The sequence below is a fragment of the Neophocaena asiaeorientalis genome, unplaced genomic scaffold (genome assembly GCF_003031525.2).
Source record: "Neophocaena asiaeorientalis asiaeorientalis breed wild unplaced genomic scaffold, Neophocaena_asiaeorientalis_V1.1 scaffold198, whole genome shotgun sequence".
Taxonomy (NCBI): Eukaryota; Metazoa; Chordata; class Mammalia; order Artiodactyla; family Phocoenidae; genus Neophocaena; species Neophocaena asiaeorientalis.
The window spans coordinates 2300920-2317394 of record NW_020175221.1 but is presented as its reverse complement, the minus strand read 5'-3'; positions in this window follow the sequence as shown (position 1 = coordinate 2317394).

The following is a 16475-nucleotide window of genomic DNA, read 5'->3' as shown; positions in this document are numbered from 1 at the left end:
CCCTCCCTTCAGCTTCATCTTCTGAATGGGTCATACTCTGCCAGTTTGCTTTCAGCCTATTTTGCCTACAAAGAAAGCATCACCAAAGTATTCTGGAAAATTCATTTAGGCCTATCCAGTAACATGACTTTTTTTTTTTCCAAATATTGTTATTTTTCACCCATTGTTAAATGTAATTTGGCAAAAGCACATCCTAAATGAAATAGTTGGCTAATATTATTATGAAATACTTGTCTAAATTAGAAGGCATGCTTCTTAAACTTTATGGGATATACAAGTTAAGGAGGTAATGAAAAGCTTTTAAAAGATAGAATTTGTCTTCAAAATAAGAACAAGAAGATTCAGTAGGGAGCAGTGAAAGGTCATATAATTCAGAAGGAGATATACATATATATGTGTGTGTGTGTGTGTGTGTGTGTGTGTGTGTGTGTGTGTATCAGAATAATTAGTTAAACCTGCCTTAGCCAAAAATTGCTTGGAACATTATCTTTGCAGGACTGCTACCTTCCTAGAGGTTTCAAATCAGATGATACCTCCTCACAAAAGCCCTCTCTACCCCTATTTTATTTTTCTCAAAACACTTCAGTCTGACATCTTGTTTATTGTTTATTTTTTCCCACTAGAATGTAAGCTATATGAGATCAGTTACCACAGTACCTAGAAAGAATATTGTTTTGAATAATTGATTCCAAGATAGAGCATTGCCACTTACAAATAAAACTTAGTGTTTGAATGAATCATGAAATAATCTAAATCCTGGGAACTTGTAAAGCTCGTGTTAAAGTACCAAGCAGTGATTGTATGTTTTGAAAGTAATAAGGGTTGCCTCAGTAAGAATAGGTCTAAAGATTAGTAAGTAAGATGTTAGGGAAAGATAAAAATAATTGTGGTTATTTTGTTAATGAAAGAAAACTAGTTAAGTCTTTCTAAGTATGTAAAAGTATGTTAAAGGAACATAGTGATTCATCATCTTCATTGATAAGATAAAAGGAATTAGTCCTAGACTGTAGGTGCTAAGATTTAAGATAAGAACAAGCTAGACTAGAGATCTAAATAGAGATCTTTGAAAATGGGGTGTGTATATGCAGGCTAGATGCCCTCTGTAGATATTTCCCAGCTTCAGATTGCAAAAGAAAGATTAGATAGCAGATGCTTCTCTTGTTGCTTATTCCTTGCTGCCTATGGCCTTTTCTGCACGTTTAAGAAACATTTCAGTGTGTTTGGGTGATATGTATTGCTGCTTTGGGTAGTTTATAGAAGTCTTTTCACATAATATTAAAAATTGGGTGTTTCTGCTTTTTTGAACACTGAAACTATTTACAATTCTGTATCTCCAGAATGTACTATACATGCATATGCAGCCAACTAATACCCTGTAATTAGAGGGCACCCTTTTGGAAGGGTAAAGTTTCCAGTAAATTCTTCTGAAGCCTTGGATTGCAGTCCTGTTAAAGTCGTGAGAGACAGTAAGCTTTCCTGCTGAATCTAGAAGTTCAAATATTAGGCTTATCCCTAAATGATGTAATAATATTAGCCGTGTCAAGTCACCTTTAATTTCTGTGCTAGGGTCTCATAGCCATTAAATAGGAGTTGCTATCCAGTTGAGAAAACTAATCCACGTATAAGAATCCTTCATTGTATATAGCTGATTCACTTTGTTATAAAGCAGAAACTAACAGAGCATTGAAAAGCAATTATATTCCAATAAAGATGTAAATAAATAAATAAAAAGAATCCTTCAGTGTAAAAACAATGTGTATTGCAAAAGCAGCCCCTAGCACCATTACCTTTGTTGAGTAACATTTTAATTTTACACATTCCACCTTCACCTAAGCAAGCTGCTTGAAGTAACCATATCAAACAACCATATTTGCTGTATGATATTGTCAGGTATGTTGTCCTCTGTGTCATACAGTGCCCTTTATATAAAGTCCCATATAAGATATTTTAGAATGTGATTCTAAAAAATGTTTTGGAAGCCACTTTTTCATAGGAAGAATTTTGCCTGTCTTTGATTTGACCGGAAGCTCAAGAGCCAAATTTGAAATTCATGTTTAACATCTATCCTGACTTGCATACTTGCATTTCTTTTTAAATATATTTTTCCTAGGACAGATATTCTGTGCCCGTCATTATTGTATATGTTCATGTAGTAAGATTCCTCCAGTCCCTGGTGAAATAAGGCACAGTATACTATGCCTGTAGATCAAGCGTTTGAAACCCAGAACATTACAAAGATGTTTGATATGTAACAAGTAGTTATTTGCTAGTAAAATTCTTCCACTGCTTCTAACTTTTATGTTTATTTTAAAATCTTGTACTATAATCATATCATTCAGAACTAGGGAACATAGGAAATCATTGTGTGGAACTGCATCCCAAAGTCTTAATTCTGAAAGCGATTTTGTGCCTTTAATAGCCCTCAGAGTATAATGTGTATATTTGGAATCTAGATTTAGAAGTGAACAAAAATTTACTGGTGCCAGGCTATAAATATAGTTCCCTAAACCATCATTTAGACACATATCGTAGTCCCAAATTCATAAATTGCTTTTGCTGAGTTCACAGTTTATGTTTTTACACTTTAAGTCAGGAAGTGAAACAGTCTGAAATCCAAAAACTCCTTTCTGATTCACATATGTCCCCTTGAAGTGTAATAAATAATAGTGGTGCATATGATGAGTTTCTAGAGGCTTTGAATTTGGAGTTTTTCTTAATTGTTAGAATTGACCTTGATCAACTAATTTTTTGTTCTCTGTAATAAGATAATAATACCTGCCTTCATACAGAAAGTTGGACCAATGTCCTCCTGAAATTCTTTTCATCTCTAAGTTTCAATATTGTATTGTAGGACTTACTGCAGTTGTAGACTTGTATTATTAATGAGTATAGGTGTATAAGAATCTGACTTAATCTCTTGTTCGAGGTTCATATTTCATCATGTTGTGTGGACCAGAGAAATCATGTAATATTTTTGTGCCTAGGTTCCTGTGTTCATAAAGTAGAATTCATAATACCTGTTTTTTGCAATACTAACTAGTTAATAAACATGTAGCCTCTTTTTTATAAGAGGTTGAATTCTATAGAATTCATTTGTAAATTGATTGTTGGGAGCTTACACAGATTCCCAGGGAATTATGTTATAAATAGTGGTTATTTATGGCTATTTGACACACAGCATAAGTGGAAAGAGTGTCTCTGCATAAAAATGGTAGAAGATAATTCTCAATACTAGTAATAAAATAGTAAAAATTAAATGAAATTTTGATCCCCTGTACCACAGTAAGATTTTATAAAAAGTGATAATGATTGTAAATAGTGAAAATGAATTTGTCTGAGTCCATTTTTTTTTTCAAGTTTTTATTTCCTACACGATGTGAATGCTTTGTCAGCACTTTCTGACCATCTTACCATATAAGCAGTCCAGGAATCAGTTTGTTGCAGTTGTTTTCAAGTCTGCTAAACCTTTTTATACCACAAGAAACTAAAGCTACATATGGGTCTATAAATTATTCATGTGTGTGTGCAATGCATATGGAATATATTCATATACAGTAATCTGTGATGTGCGCCTCTCCCCTCCTTACTGTCTGTAGAATGAAGTACAAACTCCTTAGAGGAGTGTAATGATTCCTACCAGTCTGGTCCAACCTGCTGTGTAAATTTTCGACATGATAGAGGACCATTTATTTCAGACCTCTGCAGCTCTAAGAGATACCTTCTTACTGCAGTGGTTGACACATAGACTGGAACCAAACTACCTGGTTTGAATCCCAGCTCTGCCTCTTGCTAGGATGAAGAGATGGCTATGAGAATGCACCTCACAGACTCCCGCTCTAAGGAGCTTAATTGTCCAAGGGCCCCAGCTGCTGTGCTCAGAAATCCATCACTGTTTGTGCTAACGCTTTGCTTCTTTCATAGCTCAGTGACTGAGCGTAGTAGAGATACTAAGGCCTGCTTCTGGGAGACAGAAGACTCCTCTCATGGCCAATGAGGGGTCAGGGACTCCTCCATTGTCTTGCCAAGCCTTCCATAGGCTACACTGCAGTCTAGGACACTTCTACCCAGTCTAACTCCCCTCTCTCTTTCACTTGGGGTCAGACTTGCATCATGGTGTGACAGTTTACCTAGTCTTGCCCAGCTCCTTCCTCATTTTCTCTCACAGATATTTCCTCTAATAAAAATCTTACACATTTAACCCCATCTTGGCCTCTGGGATGGTAAAAGTGGGATTCAGAATAGGTTCATTACCTGGCCAGAAGATGCCACCCTGGTGGGTAGATGAGGCACTCACCACCCCTGGCATAAAGTTACAGATAAATTGTTAAGGTTTCACCAGTGTTGACTTGAGACAATGTCCTAGTGGAGGGGAACTGTGGTAGGTGTGATTATGCAGGTATTTGAAAAATATGGGAGGAATAATACCTACAAAGAAAGAGTTGGCTGATTACTGCTAAGTTGTATTGGAGCACTGCTGAAGGAAAATGAGAAACAGAGCTGTTAACAAGCAGTTAACAGCTAAGTGTGAGAGCTGTAGAGCCTCTGTGGTAGCTTATAGAGAGGGCTTTATCACCTGGAATTGAAAGATAAGACTTGGTTGAACTGCAAGCTGAGGAGCCAGCTAATTGTTGATGTCACAGAGCTCCAAAGACATTTGAGCATTGGATGTTTTGACAAGGTGGGTCTGTTAACGTGAAGGTGGGGAAACCTAGGATCCTAAACATTAGATGGGGTCATCCAATGGATGCCCCTGTGACTCCTGGACTCTCAGGGCTTGCAGTGGTAGTAGCCTTTCTCTAGTGAGAACTAGAATATTTGCTGTGCTGGAAGATGCTGAAGAAGCCCCTTGCCCCCAAGGCAGTAGCCCTCCTCCCCAACACTGCCCTCCTCTTTCTTTCCTGGCTGTCAAGCCAATAATTAACCAATAACAAATCCAGTCACTGGTAAATCCCAGCATAACCCAGCTGGGACATGCTGGGCCTGATAAGGAAGGAAAGAGACTATTCTCCTAAAAAATTGCATGGTTTAACTGATGTTACTGGCAGGAACCAGGAAAGGACTCCTGGGATTGGATTTTAAAGGTGTTTTTTCAAAGGGGTGAGAATATGGGATTAGATGAATAAGAAATCATTGACTTGGGCGCACTTTATCATGTATGGGGGATTTAACACCCCAGCAAGAATTCTGCTATAGACTGAATGTGTCTCCCCAAAATTCATATGTTTAAACCTAATACCCAATGTGATTTGGAGGTAAGAGGCCCCAGAGAGCTAACCTGTCCCTTCTGTCATGTGAAGACACAGCAAAGAGACAGCTGTTTACAAACCAGGAAATGGGCTCTCACCAGACACCAAATCTGCAAGCACCTCCGTCTTGGACTTCCCGGCCTTCAGAACTGTGAGAAATAAAAGTTTGTTGTTTAAGCCACTCAGTCTTTGGTCTTCTGTTAACAGTAACACAAACTAAGTCAGACCCTAGTGTTCAGGGGAAGCTTGCTAATGGGATGGCTTTTAGAAAAATACAGCCAGTTCTCAGCAAAGTGAAAAATGTCTGAGTAGTACTGGCAGACTATAGAGGAAGGAATAAAGACACTGAGCAAAGTGGGCATGCCAGAACAGAAGACTCATCAGAGGATTATGCTCCATGAATGTGCCCAGAGGATACACCATTCACCCAAGGCCATCAGGGAAACAGTTGTGAGAGAGGCACCAACATCACTAAGAAGTTTGCAGGCCAGGGATGGAGGTAAGAGAAGCAGCCACAGAGCTGGCTCATTAGCATCCATGGGAATAATAGAGCCCTGAAGAAAAAGAGGCCAGGTGGTGTTACTTAACTGGCAGAAGCTAGAAGGCCACAATTACCATAATGACTGGCAAGGTCATTGCAGCCAAAGGAGCTTGACTCAAAAGGAGTTGTGGAGATGGCTAATACAGAATAGTCTCCCTAGGGGGAAAATAGATGGGCAGTCCACAAGGGTGCTCATTAATGTCTGTTACTATATAAAGCAAGAGTAGAGGAGCTGGAGGCTGAGGGCAGTAATTGCAATAAAAAGTCATGATCCCTTGCTTAGTTCCCAGACCTAAGACAATTTTCAGATCCAGAACTGAATATATGAAATATAGGTTCATATAGGAAATATGAACCTAGTTCTTCCTCCTAGGAAATACAGGTTCCTAGGAGGAAGAACCCTACCACACCATGGCAAGTACATAAGTGCATGGCACTTCTTCTCAAAGGACTCTAGGGCTATCTATTTGAGTGACCATATCCTGGGGAAGGAATAATCGGGTATTTTGAAGACTATTGATCACAGGATCAGCATTGATGTTTATACCCAGAGATGTAAAGCAACATCACGGCTTTACTGTTAGAATGGGAGCCTACCAGACCGGGTGTTCTTGCTAAAGTCAGTCTCACAGTGGGCCCACTGGGTCCATGGACCCACCCTGTGGTCATTTCACAGTCCCCAAGTGCATAATTGGAATTTATATTTGTGGCAGTGGGAGTAACTGCTGCACTGGGTTCCAGGTCTGTGGAGGTAGGAGTTAGCATAGTGGGGACTGCCAAATGGAGCCCTTTGTAACTTCCCATCGCTCCTTCCAAGATAGTAAGTCAGGCAAAATATTGTATCCTAGGGCAATGGTGAGGATTAGTGCCACTGATCCTTTAAGACCTAAAGGACACAGGGGTGCTAATCCCAATCCTAGTTTTTTGATCTACCAGTCTGGGCCCTAAAGAAACTGGATGGATCCTGGAGAATGACTATATACTATGGATTTAACCAAGTGAAGACCCTGATCACAGTGGACTTTCTGTGCTGGACTCTGGTAGAACAGATTTAATATGGGCTCAGATACATGGTAGATCACTGATTTGGCTATACTTTTTTTTTTTTCCATTCCAACTGGAAAAGAGTATGAGAAACAGTTAACATTCATGAAGAACAGTCAGCGATATTCATTTAGACTGAACTTTGCCTTGGGGCTGTGTTAACTCTCCCGTCCTGTCATAATATGAAGAAATATGGACCACTAAAATATCCCTCAGAACACTACTTTGGTCCATTTTCCTGACAACATCATGCCGACTAGACACATGAGCAAGAGGAGGCTAGTATACCGAAGACCTTGGTAAGATACACTCCAGAGGATGGGAGATAAACACTACGGAGCTTCAGGGACCAGCCACTTCAGTAAAGTTTTTAGAGGTCCAGCAGTCAGAGGAGTATCAGGATATCCCCTCCAAAGTGAAAGGCAAATTGCTGCCTCTTACAGCCTTTACCACAAAGAAGGAGGCAGGGCACTTTGTAGGGCTCTTTTGCTTCTGGAATCAACACATTCTACAACTAGGAAAAGTGCTCTGGCTTAGGTACCAAGTGACATGGAAGGCTGCCCCCTTTAAATAGGACCCAGAACAGAAAAGGGCTCTGTGACAATTCCAGGCTTCAATGCAAGCAGCCCTGACTAACAGTTGGACCATATGATCCAGCAGATCCTAGTGGTGTCAGTGATGGGAAAAGATGTAGTGTGGAATTTATGGCAAGTCTAGTGGAAGAATCATGACACAGACCCTTGGGATTCTGAAGCACTGTCATGCCATCTGCAGCAGATAATTATATGCCCATTGAGAAACAGCTCTTGGCATATCACTGTGCCATGAAGAGGCTGAACACTTGACCACGGGACACAAACATGTCCATCCCCCCAGTCCCTATCCAACTGAGTGACAGATTTTCTAACTCCATCATTCCATCTATATTTATTTGTTGACATTCTGATAAAAGGAAATGTTTCCCTTCTCCTTCACTCATTTATTTATAACAGATGGATTCATGGATTCTTAGTTAACATTAAAATCCATTACCATCATTATTTATTTTGATGTTTTCATTGTCCTAGATTTGATCAGTGGGAGTGCCAGGATGTGTCCTCTGTGTGTCAGGAGCCCCAGATGTGTCATGTCCTCATCATTTAAGCCCTTTCTTACTTTTTGGTACAACCAGATGTTCTCAGCTCATCTTTTACTTTCCCTGCCCCAGCCCTGGAATCAATCATTTCTTCAAGGAGCTCTGCTTGCTTTTCATGGAAAATGGTATCCAGGAACCATGAGCTGAGTGCTAGGTTTGCTCATTGCTTCTCGTGTGTCATTGCTTGTAGTTCGTCTCAGCAGACGAATATGCATACAAATATCTATATCTCTGTACCTATTAAAAACTACCAGGTTATACTGATACCATCAATTCCAGTCTGTCACTACTTTTTAGTCTTCTTTTTTTTCATATTTGTAACTCCATCAACAGAAAGAAACCTGGCTACCATTATCCTCAGTGTATTTACTCATTTGCTCAAGGTTAGAATGCGTGAAAGGTAGTTTTAGAATTGCTAACTCATACTACTGTGGGGGAAAAAAAAAAAACTTACTAAATTTTTAGATGACCCGTCTGTTTTCAACCAGCCTTTCAGTTTGGCAGCTAAAAAGCCATCTTTTAAGTAGGATTAATCAATTCAAACTTAAGCCCCAGATAAGTATGTCTAGGCCATGAGCACTGAATGGCTCAGGGAATGAGTGGTTAAAGGGCTTCGACAGTCCAGGTCACTAGCATTAATCCTCACGGCTGCTGTAACTCACAGTGGTTGAAACAGAATTGTTTATGTTGGGTAATAGTAGCTGATCATGGCTTTATCTTCCATGTCTTAGTATAATCAAGTCATGAAAAATTGCTGCTTCAGCTAAAGGAAAGGGTGGATTTCCCCTCAGTGGTGCTCTTTTATCTTTTGAAAAGCAAGCTACATAGATTGTTCATAAGTCATTTCTGCCCATGTATAAAGTACTTAAAACACAATTTCTCAGTTACATCTTTTATAACCTTGCATTATGATCATACCCTTTTAAAAATCCCATCAGGTTTTATGGGCTACTAATATTTTTGAACAAATATTTAGGAAATGATTCAAGGAGAAAGGTGCTATCAAAGGTGGTACTCTTAATCTGGAAGGCTAGCACTTTCTCTCTGCACCAAAAACCAGTTGATTTTTGGGAGATGGCATTTTGTAGTTGGAATATAAATTAAAGTTTAGGATTTCGTGTAAATGTGCTGTTCACATCAGGTTCAAGGATGCAAGTCATTTGTGCCTTGACACATATTTTTGCTTTTATTACATTGTATTGTTTTACTAAATATTGTTAAGCCATTTCAACTTGCCATCTTAGCATTAAATGGTGAGTAGTCCGAAGACAACTGAAGTCTTTCGTATTGATGGGATCTTTAAGGAAGGCTTAAATTTTGGTTATTAAGATCAGTATTCAGTATTGTCCAATACATTGGCTTTTCCTTCTAAAATATGAAATAAAATTGATTACTCTGATCAGCGTAAAGCCTGTGCATTAACTTGCCTTTTTTGCTTGGTATTTTACCTTTAGATTTACTGTTGCCTGCCCTTCACTAAAAACAAAATTTATGTTAAATACTTAAAGTGGCCTATTTTCTGTGAATTTGTATGACTGGGAAGATGTTCGGGAAAAGAAAGGAGCACTATCTTTGAAAAACACATTGACATACTTCATAAGGCTATGTGAAGCCTGGAGTTATGCAAACTGACCTCCCTTGATATTGTCTTGTATAAATGGCCTTAAATTAATATATCTATAGTTATATAATAAAACAAAAAATATAAATTTATTATTAGAAAGTATACCTGTCAGTTTACTTCTGGTTCATCTCTGTTAAAGCAGGTTGGATCAGTTTTACAAGGAAGCCAATGATGTGCAATCTCCTGATGTTAAGGCAGTCTGGTTGGGATTCCTTTAAGGTAGGTTAATTTTTAAGCCAAGTATCATTAAATGTCTGTGGTAGGCAGCTTCTGAGATGGCTCCCAATGATCCCTACTTCCTGGCATCCATGCCCTTGTTGTTGTTCTCTCCCGTTGAGCTTGGGGTAGATCAAATAACATACTTTTGATGAATAGAATACAGCAACAGGATGGGGTGTCACTTCCAGGATTAGGTTACAGGAAGATTCTGGCTTCCATCTAGCTCACCCTCTCCTGGCTCTCTCCCTTGCTCACTTTAATGGAAACAGATTCCCAAGCTGTGAGCTGCCCTATGGAGAAGCAGGGGAACTGAGGAGGGCTTCTGGCCACCAGACAATGAGGAACCGAACCCTGCCATAACCACACATGTGGACTTGGACGGAAGTTCTCCTTCACTGTCAAGCCTTGAGATGATGGCAGCTCCAGCTGGCACCACAAATGCAGTCTCCTGAGAAACCCTGAGCCCTGCTGTGCCCCTATTCCTGACCAAGAGAACCTGTGAGATAATCAGTTTTGGTTATTCTAAGCTGCTAAATATGGGAGTAATTTTTTTACCCAGCCATAGATAATTAATACAGTGTCCTTTTAAAAAATAAAAACTCACAGGAGATCCTCAAACTTCATGTTTTCTTGGTGCAGTTTTAACTAGCATTTCCTGAGAAATAATTTAGCACAGTGGTTTTCAGTGACTAACAGCATCAGAATCAATAGGGAAGTTTAAAAAAAATTCAGGTGCCTAGGTTTGCCCTCAGAAATTCAATTTGAATTGGTCTGGGGTAGGATCCAAGCCTCAGTCTTTTAAAAAATTCCCCAGGCAATTCCAGTGAGTAGTTGAAGAATCACTGATTTAGTCTAAATCAACGTTTTAAGCCCTTCTGAGTGCCAGGCGTAGGCGATATAACATTGAACAGGATAAGGAGCCCGCCCTTCATGCATAGGTCAGGAGAGAAGACCAACATGTAAACAAACAGTGAGAACACGGTGGCAAACCCTCTAGTAGGGTTATGCACAAGGTGTATAAGAAGCACAGAAAAGGAAACACCTAACTCAGTCTGATAAAGTCAGAAAGGGCTGGACAGATAAAGCTGGCAGGAGGGAACATCACAGGCAAAAGAGAAACAAGAGTAAAGGCACAAAGTTGTCGAAGAATATGTGGGGAGATGGTATGTTCATATTTGAGTAACATGAACTCCAGAAAAAAACTTCAGAAGGGTAGGCAGGAGTGTTGACAGAGCACAAAATTAGGGTACAGAAACCAGTGAGGATGAGGACGTGACCTCTGGTGGTGGTGTAAGGGATGGAGGGGAGGCTTAATTTAATATTCAGAATACATAATCGATGGGACTTGGAGGGTAGGCACTGAAATACAGAAAGAGGAGCCTGTGATGACTCCCAGGTTCCGGCTTGGCCATTGTGTGGGTGGTAGACTGTAACTTTGGCAGCAAATATGGGGGAAGCAAAAGCAGAAGACAGGGAAATGAAGAGCTCAGTTTCAAGACCTAAGTTTAAAGACTCAGAAGAAACAGCTGGTTGCAGTTGGCACTAGAAATGAACACCAAATTGCCATGTCACTTGCCAAAAGAACACATCTTTGTGGATGATTTTGTGTATTTGGAAATAATCGAGAACACAGCTTCTGTTTTGTCTCTGTGTGCTTTGGTGATTTGCAGTCAGCTTTCAGTAAGACTGGGAAGATCTTGAGAATTAGCTGTATTGGCTTTTAGAAAGCGTTGTATTTCACTAAGCCAAACAAACCTTTAAAATTGAACAATATAGGCTGCTTTTTACTGTTGATTTTTGTCCATTGTCTACAGTTCACTCATACCACAGGCTTCTCCTTGGGAGCCTTTACCCCACTTCCCACTTACGTGAGTAATGCCTTGGTTTGCCCAACTATTAGTAGAATTTTGAACTGACATAAGATTACATTGTGTCATGAGGTGGGGAGGTTCTGATGTTGACATCCACATAGCTTCATTATGATCTGGTCGTTGTTTTAATTTCAAAGGAGCAATACCTTCAGCTCAGTACTTCAGTCTATTTAAAGCATGTTAACCCCATGTATCAGAGTGAAATTACATGTTCTTACTATGAATCTCTGATACTGTAATGTGCTTTCCAGTGTCAATATACTCACCTGTTGTGGGTGCTTTTTTTTAAGGAGCAAAGATATCTAGTATCCCCATTAATCACTATTGATAAACTGACATTTTTAACTTTTAAAACTATTTTCTTTCCCCTCTAGTCTGGACATATGCCCCCACAGGAGGCAGAGAAGCCACAGGGAAATAAAACTGAATCTTACTGTGAAAGGAAGAGATTGCACACTTGTTGTCAAGCCTGCCTTGAGGCTGGTTTAAAAAAATGCTGATGTCCACATAGCATGTATCTCTAAGTAAATCAAACCTGTAATTCAACTTGGCTGCCTCTAAGTCATTTTGATTCCTGCCAACAAGAACATTAATGAACTTAGTATCTCTACAGGTTTATTCATGTGTAAGACCCAGTTCCTTATTCCTCATTCCAGCAGCTGCCTCTGCTCCATCTGATAAAGTGGAAAGTTGGAATAGGTCACACAAATCCAGATCATTACTTAAGCACAGATTATTGTAGGCAGTGTCCTCTAAGTCTTCTGTCTGGTTTTAGGATAGAAAGCAATAAAGTTTCTAGGACTTGGATTTGAAAAAAAATCCATACATACAGTAGTAATTCTTGTCATGAAGAAACATCTTATGAAATTCAGCTTATTCATGCCTTTATTCTTCCTAGTTTTATTCTCCTTTTGACAATGATAAATAATTCAGTTGTATTGTACAGGGTACAGTTGTGGGAGTATTCCAGAACACATAATACTTCCATGGATTTCCCAAAATGCCATGAGACATATAGGAAGTATGAGAAAATGGACATGAATCTGATTTGTCAAAAAAAATTTAAGATTAAAAACGTAAAAGAATACAGACCAGTTGTTCCCAAATTTGGCCACACATTAGAATCACCTACATCTCTTTAAAATTCTAAAGCCCAGGCCACATGCAGACCAATTAAATCACTTTCTGGAGGTGGGACCCAGGCATCAAGAGTGTTTTCACTCCCCAGGTGATTCCGGTGAACAGACAAGCATGGGGACCACTGATCTCGACAACTCTGTTACCTCATGACTTCAAGAAAACCCAACTGCAGCTTCTTCTAGACTACCTGCTCTGCCCTCGGTGGGAGGTGCTCTGCTTTGCAGCTTCTCCATCAACTTTGTCAGCTTTGAGCTTAAGCAAGGCCACTGCATGAGAGGTAATTCAGTCACTGAAAGGCAACAATCAACAATCAAAGACCACAGGTGGATATAAAATAATCAGTTCCAAGTTTTTTTAAATTATTGATATTTGCTGAAATTTTTCCTGATAGTCAAAGTTTTGTGTCTCAGATTTTCCTATTCCATTTTCATACACTGATAGCTTCTTATGCAGTTAGTTTTATGAAATTCTGGTCCACTAGGGTGACTTTTTTTCATGCTTTGGGTGATTGTTTTAGAATTCCGTCTTTGAATTAGTAATCTTTAAAATATCTAACTCAGAGGGGGCTATGCATTGAATGAGAATTGTTCGTTTGCCTTGTTTAACACAGTTTGACACAAAGATAAGTATTTAAAATTTTATTTTCTATGTCTGCATAGCACATTGCTTAAGCAATCACTGGCTGTCCAAAAACTGAAGGAAGCTTGATTTTACCTTTTGTTTAAATTGAAATATAGTTGATTTACAATATTGTGTTAATTTCTGCCATACAGCAAAGTGATTCAGCTATACATATATATATACACACATACACATTCTTTTTTTTTAGCTTGATTTTAAATATAACAACAGCTGTTTACTCATAGATGGTGAATTTACATGGTTGACACCCTTTATCAGAACTCAGAACTCCAGCATTTGTACAAATAACCATGCTGGCCTATAAATTTTTTTTTAATTAATTAATTTATTTTTTGGCTGCGTTGGATCTTTGTTGCTGCATGCGGCCTTTCTCTAGTTGCAGCGAACGAGGGCTACTCTTCATTGCGGTGCACCGGCTTCTCATTGCGGTGGCTTCTCTTGTTGCGGAGCACAGGCTCTAGGTGCGCGGGCTTCAGTAGTTGTGGCACGTGGACTCAGTAGTTGTGACGCACGGGCTTAGTTGCTCTGAGGCATGTGGGATCTTCCCAGACCAGGGCTTAAACCCGTGTCTCCTGCATTGACAGGTGGATTCTCAACCACTGCACCACCAGCGTAGTCTCTGGCTATACAATTTTAAAGCTAATATTATAACCTGATAAAATGATGGTTTTGCTATATGCTTATATGTATCTTGAGAGAGATTAATTAAAGGAAATAAAATAGCAGTTGAAGCTGCTGGATGGTTGAAATTATCTGAATAAGTGTGATCTTGACTTTAATGAATTAACAAGTAAGCTTCTTGCTGTAAGTATTTAATTAATTTTAAACCACATTTGATTTAGAAACCGTTTACACTTAATTTATGGTCTAGTGTTCAATTAAAATAATCTATACTATTATGTGCAGGCTCTAGATCCTATTCTTGCATCAGTTATGTCACTCTTTGGTCACTGACTGCCACTGAGGAGTAGAAAAAGGAGGCATATGGCTGTGATCTTCTAATTTCTCATAATATTTTTCAGGTGGAACCTTTAGGGAAAACGTTTGAGTAGAAAATTCATGTTTTTTTACTCAGATTTTATTCTGTAAGGAATCGTTTGGGAGGGGTGATAGAAACAGATGAGAATGCATGTTTGTCTAATTAAAAACAAAAGCTTGGGATGTTGCAGTTGTTTCCTAAAATCACTTTTTTCATATAAAGATTTTGGATAAGTCATTATTAAGGAAACTAAGGACAGCTGTGGTATGTTGAAAGCACACCAGCCATGGACTCAGAAGGCCGAGGTTTGAATTCCAGTTGCTTACAAATGTAAGGAGGATTACTTTTATCCCTCCTCTGTTGAAATGCTTTTTTAATATATGAAGTTTAAATATGGTCCCAGAACACATTTGTTTCTGCTCCATAAAAATAGTCATATACTGTATGTCAATCTTTTTTTGATTATTTATTTATATGGCTGTGTCGGGTCTTAGTTGTAGTGCAGGGGCTTCTCTCTAGTCGTGGTGCGTGGGCTCCAGAGCGTGCAGGCTTAGTTGCCCCATGGCACATGGGACCTTAGTCCCGTGACCAGGGATCGAACCTGCGTCCCCTGCATTGGAAGGCGGATTCTTTAACCACTGGACCACCAGGGAAGTCCCTGTATGTCAGTTTTTAAATTTCATTATAAGGGAAGGAAATGATGGTATATATAAGCCAAATGGTAACTACTTCCAACATAATGAGATTTGATTTTGAAATATCTTAGAATTTGTATTTGAATGTGAGAGATATTTTGGGAGACTCTAATTCAGTGTGACCCCATTCATAGCAGTGATATTGGGGAACAGGGTTACCAGTTATGGTCTGTACCTCTTAAATCATGTTCTTATTGTATATAGTTCTATTTGGGGGAATATCCTTTGACATATAGTATTTTGAGCCAAGTAATGAGCTACAATGTAGACATACTTAGGTAGAGTAATTCAACTTCATTATAAGGTTGTTCTGTAGCTCTTTTTCCTTTCTTCCTTGCAGAATGCATTCCTAGTCTCCTTATTTAAAAAAAACAGCGATAAGAGGAAGTCGTAACTCAGGGTGAAATAAAGCACCAGCCTAAAAAGATTGCTTATCTTTGCCAGACTAGAGAGAGGCAAATAATTATTTTGCCTTTAAGGCCTTGATTCTGGTTGTTAGATTAAATAGACAGAGTGTTGGCCACATGTGACTTGAGTAGAATTGGTTATTTTACCAAACTTTGGATCAAGGTTTGCTTGAAGTAAGCTGTGCTGTGGATAAACCTTTGGAAGATCAAGAGTGAACTGTATTGCCCTCTACATTGTTTCCACCAGGATATTATGTGGGAGTATTGATATTGAAAAGTGAAATTTAACTTATAAGAGCGCAGATCATATTCAGGTATTCTTAAATGTAAAATTGATTTTGACCTACCCAGGAGCTATACAATAATAATGATCACAGAGGGGAGAACAAAGTTACTGTATTTTTCTGTGCTCCTTTTAGAAAGTATATCCTGGAGCACAGAGGTGGGCAGTTGGTCAACCCAGTTTCTTTCTTGTGTGACATGTTAGAGTTTGATATTGTCAGTCTTTTAACCAAGATTTGTATTGAGATCATTGCTGAAAGAGGCTTTGAGGATGTCGTATCACCAGTATTCAGGTATTGTTATAGGTTTCATCCAGGGCAGATGAAAAGGTAACACAATTACCTAGTGCCCAGTTAATTCAGGAGCATGGAGAAAAATAGGTTGATGAAGGCTTAAGTCAGATAACTCATATCATAGGTGGACACGGCTGGGTTAGCTCAGGGTTTTTGTTGCGTGTGTTTTTTTTTTTTTTCTTCAAAGAAGCAGACTTTTTCTAAGATTAGAATCAACATTGCCGGTAGAAGCAGGAAACTTAGGGGCAGGCCATTACGTGTAAGATCAAAGTACAGCTTCTTCTGTGTCTAAGCTGTAAGGACAGGAAGATGCTCATTTTTCTCAAGAGCTGCTTCAGCATAGTTATATCAATAAGT